Source organism: Triticum dicoccoides, chromosome 1B, assembly GCF_002162155.2.
Source record: "Triticum dicoccoides isolate Atlit2015 ecotype Zavitan chromosome 1B, WEW_v2.0, whole genome shotgun sequence".
NCBI lineage: Eukaryota > Viridiplantae > Streptophyta > Magnoliopsida > Poales > Poaceae > Triticum > Triticum dicoccoides.
In genome coordinates, this window is record NC_041381.1 from 657,721,062 (window position 1) to 657,728,681 (window position 7,620).

Genomic DNA, 7,620 nt, shown 5'->3' on the forward strand with positions numbered 1-7,620 from the left:
CATTCTGTTGATGAGCATGCGGGCAAGACACATGATGAGAGATTCCAAGTTTTTGAAAGAAAGATTTTAATTTTTCATATTCGCCTCCCCAGTCAGACTGGAGGGCAATGATCTTGCTATTGAATTTTCGTTCAACCAAAGCTTGAAAATTTAGAAAAACTTGGAACACATCGGATCGTTTCTTAAGAAGATAGATCCAAGAGAACTTGCTATAGTCGTCAATGAAACTCACGTAGTAGGTATGTCTGCCAACCGAAGAGGGTGCAGGCCCCCACACATCAGAGAAGATAAGTTGCAAAGGCATAGTAGAAACACTAGTGGAAATTGGATACGGTAATTGATGACTTTTAGCCTTTTGGCAAGAATCACAAATTGTTTCAACATCTCGCTCACCAACATATGGGAGTTTATTCTTCCTAAGCAACTTCTTAACTAAAGAAAATGAAGCATGTCCTAATCGATCGTGCCATCGTGTTGAAGACACTTTGGTGGCACTAAAAACTTGTTTATTCAATCTTCTAATCTCCGGGATCAAAGGGTAAAGCCCACGAATGCATCTACCTCGATATAGCACCTTCCTCGTTGCCTGATCCTTGATCAAAAAGAAGAAGGGGTGAAATTCAAGGAAGACATGGTTGTCAATGGCAATGCGATGAACGGAAAGAAGATTTTTAGAAGCACTAGGAACATGCAAAAAATTTCGGAGATGAATTTTTCTATGAGGGGTTTTAATAACTGAATGACCAATGTGACTAATTTTCATACCTTCTCCACTGGCGGTGTGGATGTGATCTTTGCCACGGTACTTCTCTCGCATAGTCACCTTGTCAAGCTCGCCGGTGATGTGGTTTGTGGCGCCGCTGTCGACGTACCAATTTTTGTCAACACCGTAGGAGCCATCAGCAGCTCCGGCCACTTTTTCATCTTGAGAAGAATCATCATCATCCTCATCAAAGCGGTACCAGCAGTCCTTGGCAGAGTGCCCCGGCTTCCCATAGATTTGGCATCTGATTGTGTCGGGGCGAGACCTGCTGTTGGAGGAGCTGCCATTGCACCGGCCCCTGTTGTTGGTGTAGGAGGGCCGACCGCCGCCACCGGGGCGTGCAGAGTTGTTGCTGTTGTTGCCTCCGCCGCCGCTGCCCTTGCCCTTGCTGTTCCGCGGAGGGCCTCGGTGACGTGAGCCCCCACCACGGCCACGGGTGGCAGCGTTGGCAGAAGATTTGAAGCCTGCTCCTTGGAAGATGGCCACCCGTTGATCAAAATTGCTCATCATAGAGAACAACTCATCAAGGGTGACAGGGACAATCCGAGCGTCGAGGGCGGAGACGAGCGGTTGATACTCCATATCCAACCCATTGAGGATGTAGGAGATCAACTCATCATCTTGCAGGGGCTTTCCTGCTGCAGCTAGCTCGTCGGCGAAATCCCGCATGGATGCGAAGTAGGAGGCCACCGACTGCTGTCCTTTCTGCGCGTTCGTGAGCGACGCGCGGATGTTGTTGACGCGAGACAGTGATGTGGACGAGAACATGCTCGCCAATGCTGTCTAGAGTTCGTGCGCGTGGGCGATCGACGTCACCTGCACAAGCACTTCTTTGGAGAGGTTATTCAAAAGGTAACCAAGCACCTGCTGATCCTCTCGGATCCAAACCGAGTGAATCAGATTGGGGATGGACTCCTCCTTGCCATCCTTGTCCTTGCTGACGACGACCTTGGCCGGCTCCGGCATGCTCCCGTCTATGTAGCCGAAGAACCCTGCCCCCCCCGAAGCTGTGGTGTGATCTGAGTTCGCCATAGGATGTAGTTTGTTCGGGTGAGGCGTTCGGTGATCTGGCCAGAGAGGGTGGAGTTGGTTGCACTAGAGGAGGCCATGGCAGGAGGTGCGGCGGTGGGAGGAGGAGATCGCTAGATGGGAAGAGTTAGGCTCTGATTACCATGTGGGAAACGTCGTACCCTGCTCTGGGCGACGCCTGCATGTTATATTGCCAGGGGCGCGACTCCCTGGATAGCGTACAAGTGGTTTAGATTACAACTTGGGAGAGAAGGAAGAGATATCTAGTTACAAAGGATAACAGAGAATATAAACTGACTATCTCTATCTCTACCTCTAGTCTTCGGCTACAAGGAAAGGAAGGAAGGTGCCGGCTAGCTAGGCTGCCAAACCATGTACACATGTGCTGGTTTAACAGTGTTGATTTTTTTTTCAGAAATTGAACTATTAAAGGAAAATATTTCATCTCTTGATCTTTAAAGCCTTTTCCACTATGGTCATGTTCAATAAACATTGAATATTTAACACAACTTGTATTCTGTCTCAAAAAAGAATTGAACAATAGATCTATTACTCGTTCTTACAACAAAACTGACTGCCATAAAAAATAACAGGCTACAACAAATCTTGTGACAGAAGCTAGACAGTAGAAATCTTACATCTTTTTCAAGGCAATGTCCGTTGTTGGCTTGGAGCTCCTGAACCTGTTGTTTGCAAGAGTCCAGCTCAAATATCAGCCTCTTGTTATGGTCACACACTCACAATAGCCGATCTCCCCTGAAATCCTCCTCACGGGACAGAGTATGTTTAGTTGAGAAAAGTGCAATAATAAGTATTGGACGGGTATGTTTAGTTGCAGTAGAAAGATCGAGCCTAGGAGCATATATTTTGTGTGTCATTGTGTATTGCAGCTGTATAAAATTGACCAATTCTGGGCCTGAGCTACATAATGGTCTTGTTGGCTGGCTGTGGCGCGCAGCTGGGACATCGCTGGGATAGCGAGATTGCAGAAGCGCGCACCACGTGGAGACGGTGGAGGGGAGGGATTGCGGCTGCACGACAAGGTATGAACCGACGTCGGACGCCATCACCGGAGCAATCACACATGCAGCCCCCTGCCATCTGTCCTTATCCTCCTTCCCTCCACACTCTCTCTCTCCTATGCCCCACTGCCCATGCTCGTCTTCTTCTCCTTCACATCTCTCTCCCATGCATCTCGCTTTCTCTCAATCCCTCACTCTCGCTCGCCGCCTATCTACAGGAGCTTGCTGCCGCCACCGGATCCCAGCCCCACCGCTAGGCCCCGCCGCTTACTGGAGATCATGCCGCTGCCGCCACCCGGTTCCCCTGCCTCGTGCGCTATGGAGTGGGAGGGAGAGGGCAGCGAGCAGGGGAATCTTCGAGCAGCAGCACACGGGATCAGCGGCGTCTGGGGTCACCTAGTGGAGGCTCGAGGGTGGCTGGGGTGGCGGTGCTCAGGGTCCAGGGGAGCGTGGCGGGCGAGGCCCTTGGGATGGCGATGGGGAATTTCAGCAGCGGGGAGGAGTCCCGGCGGCACCATGGTAGCAGGGGCGGGAGGGAGCCGCCAACGGCGCCGGCGTCGATGGCGGCGCGCGGCGACGGGGGGCGACCGACGAAAGGTGGCGAAGCGCTCGAGCCTGGAGGCCCAGATGAGATCGGGAGGCGGGGGATTTATTTTTCTTTTATCTCATACCAGTTCGGTTAACTTTTATATGGACTGCAGGTTGAATACTCTAAACTACAGGGACTATTTTGCAAAAATGTCGACGACGCACGACTAGTTGAGAAAAGTGCAATAATAAGTATTGGACGGGTATGTTTAGTTGCAGTAGAAAGATCGAGCCTAGGAGCATATATTTTGTGTGTCGTTGTGTATTGCAGCTGTATAAAATTGACCAATTCTGGGCCTGAGCTACATAATGGTCTTGTTGGCTGGCTGTGGCGCGCAGCTGGGACATCGCTGGGATAGCTAGATTGCAGCAGCGTGCACCACGTGGAGACGGTGGAGGGAAGGGATTGCGGCTGCACGCCGAGGTATGAACCGACGTCGGACGCCATCACCGGAGCAATCACACATGCAGCCCCCTGCCATCTGTCCTTATCCTCCTTCCCTCCGCCCCCTCTCTCTCCTACGCCCCACTGCCCATGCTCGTCTTCTTCTCCTTCACATCTCTCTCCCATGCATCTCGCTTTCTCTCAATCCCTCACTCTCGCTCGCCGCCTATCTACAGGAGCTTGCTGCCGCCACCGGATCCCAGCCCTACCGCTAGGCCCCGCCGCTTACCGGAGATCATGCCGCCGCCGCCACCCGGTTCCCCTGCCTCGTGCGCTGTGGAGTGGGAGGGAGAGGCCAGCGAGCAGGGGAATCTTCGAGCAGCAACACACGGGATCAGCGGCGTCTGGGGTCACCTGGTGGAGGCTCGAGGGTGGCTGGGGCGGCGGTGCTCAGGGTCCAGGGGAGTGTGGCGGGCGAGGCCCTTGGGATGGCGATGGGGAATTTCAGCAGCGGGGAGGAGTCCCGGCGGCACCATGGTAGCAGGGGCGGGGGGAGCCGCCAACGGCCCTGGCGTCGGTGGCGGCGCGCGGCGACGGGGGGCGACCGGCGGAAGGTGGCGAAGCGCTTGAGCCTGGAGGCCCAGATGAGATCGGGAGGCAGGGGATTTATTTTTCTTTTATCTCATACCGGTTCGGTTAACTTTTATTTGGACTGCGGGTTGAATACTCTAAACTACAGAGACTATTTTGCAAAAATGTTGACGACGTACGACCAGAAACCATAAGTGCTTTATTAGTAGGGAAAGATATATACTCCTATATATAGCCACGTGCTGTATCCATGGCGTGGGAAGAGAAAACAAAGGAAAGCACAGTCGGACGAGTTGGACGCGCGCGCGCGTACGTACGTGATCCTCGACTCGACATATCATCATCTGGAAGCGAAACCACAACGGCAATGATAAGTCCGAACGTTCAGATTTTAAGCATGGTAACCCGAACGTCTTTTATGGCAACTTTAGTTCACGTGAGGTTGGCAAACATTGTAATTTTCTGGAAAAAAATGAACTGGGACAAAGTTGCCATGTCTTAACAACTAAAGTTACCACCTCGCGTCAACTAAAGTTGCCATGTAAAAACGTTCGGGATGAAATGCTTAAAATCAGAACGTTCGGATTTTATCGGGGTCCAACCACAAACATCGATCGATTTGGATGGCGACAGGTCATCGCTGCAGGCATCGTCGCGGCGTCACTAGCGACCAAACCATCAAGTCCTCATCGTCTACTTGCGCCTTTCTTGTCCAAAATCATCGGTCTCTAGTGCATGTGCCGGCACCGTGGCCTGACCTGCCGGCAGACGCGCTCCGCGACATCTCCGGCCGCCTGCACGACGTTGCCGACTTCGTCCGCTTCCACGCCGTCTGCAAGGCATGGTGCGACACAGCGCCCGACACGACCCTGATGGCGAAGCAGCCCTCCTTTCTGCCATGGCTCCACGCGCCCAACATCAAGGACCTCAAGTTCAGATGCGTTTTCTCCAAGAAAAGCTACCGCGCCGCGCCGCCGTCAAGCCACCGGGACTTGGTGGCTAGCGTCGACGGCGCCGCCGTCTGATATTTGGTTGATGATGGTCCGTGCCCTACTTTTTTAGAACGAAGACGCTAGATGCGTCCGGCTTTAAATTAATAAAGCCCACAACTTAGGCAGCGTTTACAAGAGAGTCTAGGGACAGAACGGAACAAGTGCGGAGGCTCAAGTCACACGGGTGTGAAGGCACATGAGTTTAGCGGCAGGCCATAGGCCACAGGCAGTCCACAGCGAGTCTATTACAGGCCAAAGGCCAAGAGCATAGAGCACGCAGGCTCGCTCGCGAGACAAAATAACCACTTCACGACGTAGGAGTGGCGGTTGGCTCCCTAGCCAAAAGGTAGACTTGGCGAAGACGGTCTTGAGCTTGCTTCATTCTCTCTGCATCCTTATGCCTCACCAACGGACTCCACTACTGCAGAAGAATGTTGCATTTGTAAAGAATATTAGCAGGGTGTGATGGGAAAATTCCCTTGATTGCTAGTTTGTTCCTGGTGAGCCACAAAGCCCAGGCCAAGGCGCCTAGGCAGCTCCAAAGCATGCGCTTGCTGCCGCCAGTCATCGATGCAACTATGACCGCAAGGTCTCCAGCCGAGTGCGGGTCCCAAGTGGTGTTGGTGGCCTCACGGACTGCACTCCAGGCAAAACGCGCTAGAGGGCAGCGGAAGAACACGTGATTCACATCCTCCATGGTGTTGCAAATTGTGCATAAGCCGGAAGACGGGCCGTTGCATTTGGCAACATTAGCCGAAGTGGGGAGTCTATTTCGGAAGAGTTGCCAAAAGAACACCTTGATCTTAAGCGGAATACGCACATTCCACAGGCCCGATGGCATCGGGAAGGCCGGGCCCTGGCCCTGGCACAGCCTGCGGTATAGAGACTTGACCGTGAACTTGCCGGACGGGGTGAGAGCCTAAGTGCCCGTGTCAGCGGAAGTGGACAACATCACCGGTTGAATAAGAGCAAGCAAATCCTCTAAGTGAGCTTGTTCTGGACCCGTTAGCTCTCGACAGAAATGGATCGCCGGAGGGCTAGAGGCAAGTGCCATCGCTACTGTCTGCTCCGGGTTGACAGCCAGGACATACAAGTCCTAAAATTGGGCCCAGAGGGGCCACCCTCCTACCCACAGATCAAGCCAGAAGCGGGCCGAGCGGCCGTTGCCAATGGCGAATTTGGCGCCAAGTGCAAAAGCCGGGCGAACCTCCTGTAGATCATTCCAGAAGGGAGAGCCCCGCGTCCTGCCTTCGAAGAAGTTCCCGTTCGGGAAATATTTAGCGCGTAGCAGATCAGCCCACAGATCCGTCGCCCCTTGCGACAGTTTCCAAATCCACTTGCACATAAGAGCAATGTTTAGGATCCGAGTGTTTGTGAACCCTAGCCCCCCTAGGTCCTTGGGACGACACACCGCATCCCATCTGACCATGTGGTACTTGCGTTTTGGTCCTGTCCCTTCCCAAAAGAATCGGGACCTGGGTGTGTCCATCTTGACATGAACGCCTTCTGCCAGGAGGAACAACCCCATCGCGAACTGTGGCAGCGAGGATAGGCTCGCATTCGTAAGTATTAGTCTAGCTGCGGAGAACAGGAACTTCCCCCTCCACGGACATACCCGCCCTCCGACCTTGGTCCAAAGCGGAGCCCATCCGTCTATCAAGATATGTTTGGCATCCAACGGGAGGCCCAGGTAGGAAAACGGGAGTTTGCCTAGTTTGCAGTTGAGCTGGTCCGCGATACGACTGCTCTCGGACGGATCGAGCCCCATGGGCATCACTTCACATTTGTGAAAGTTGATCTTGAGCCCCGACATGAGTTCGAAGCTAATCAACAGCGCTTTGATCGTGGCCACGCTGTGTAGGTCCGGTTGGAACAACAGGAGCGTATCGTTCGCATATTGTAAGTGCGAAACCCCCCCTGGGATGAGGTGCCCCAACACCCCTTTGATATGACCTTCCTCCGTTGCTTTACGTAGCAAGGCCGCAAGCGCGTCAGCCACGAAGTTGAACAAGAGTGGTGACATGGGATCACCCTGGCGTAAGCCACGCTTGTTCCTGAAGAAGTGCCCTACTTCTCCGTTCACCGAGACCGCGGTTTGGCCCCCCGAGACTAAATGCATGACTCTGTGAACCCACATCGACGAGAAGCCTCGACTAGTGAGGATTTGTCTAAGGAAATCCCAGTTGACGCGGTCGTAAGCCTTTTCGAAGTCGAGTTTGAGTAAAATCGCCGGTTCGTGCGTGCGTCTAA

General features: G+C 53.2%; 1 pseudogene; it reads right to left on the reverse strand.

Moving 5' to 3' along the window:
* Nucleotides 1–1,254: 1,254 nt before the first annotated feature.
* LOC119351605 lies at nt 1,255–1,393 on the reverse strand (annotated as a pseudogene).
* Nucleotides 1,394–7,620: the final 6,227 nt, after the last annotated feature.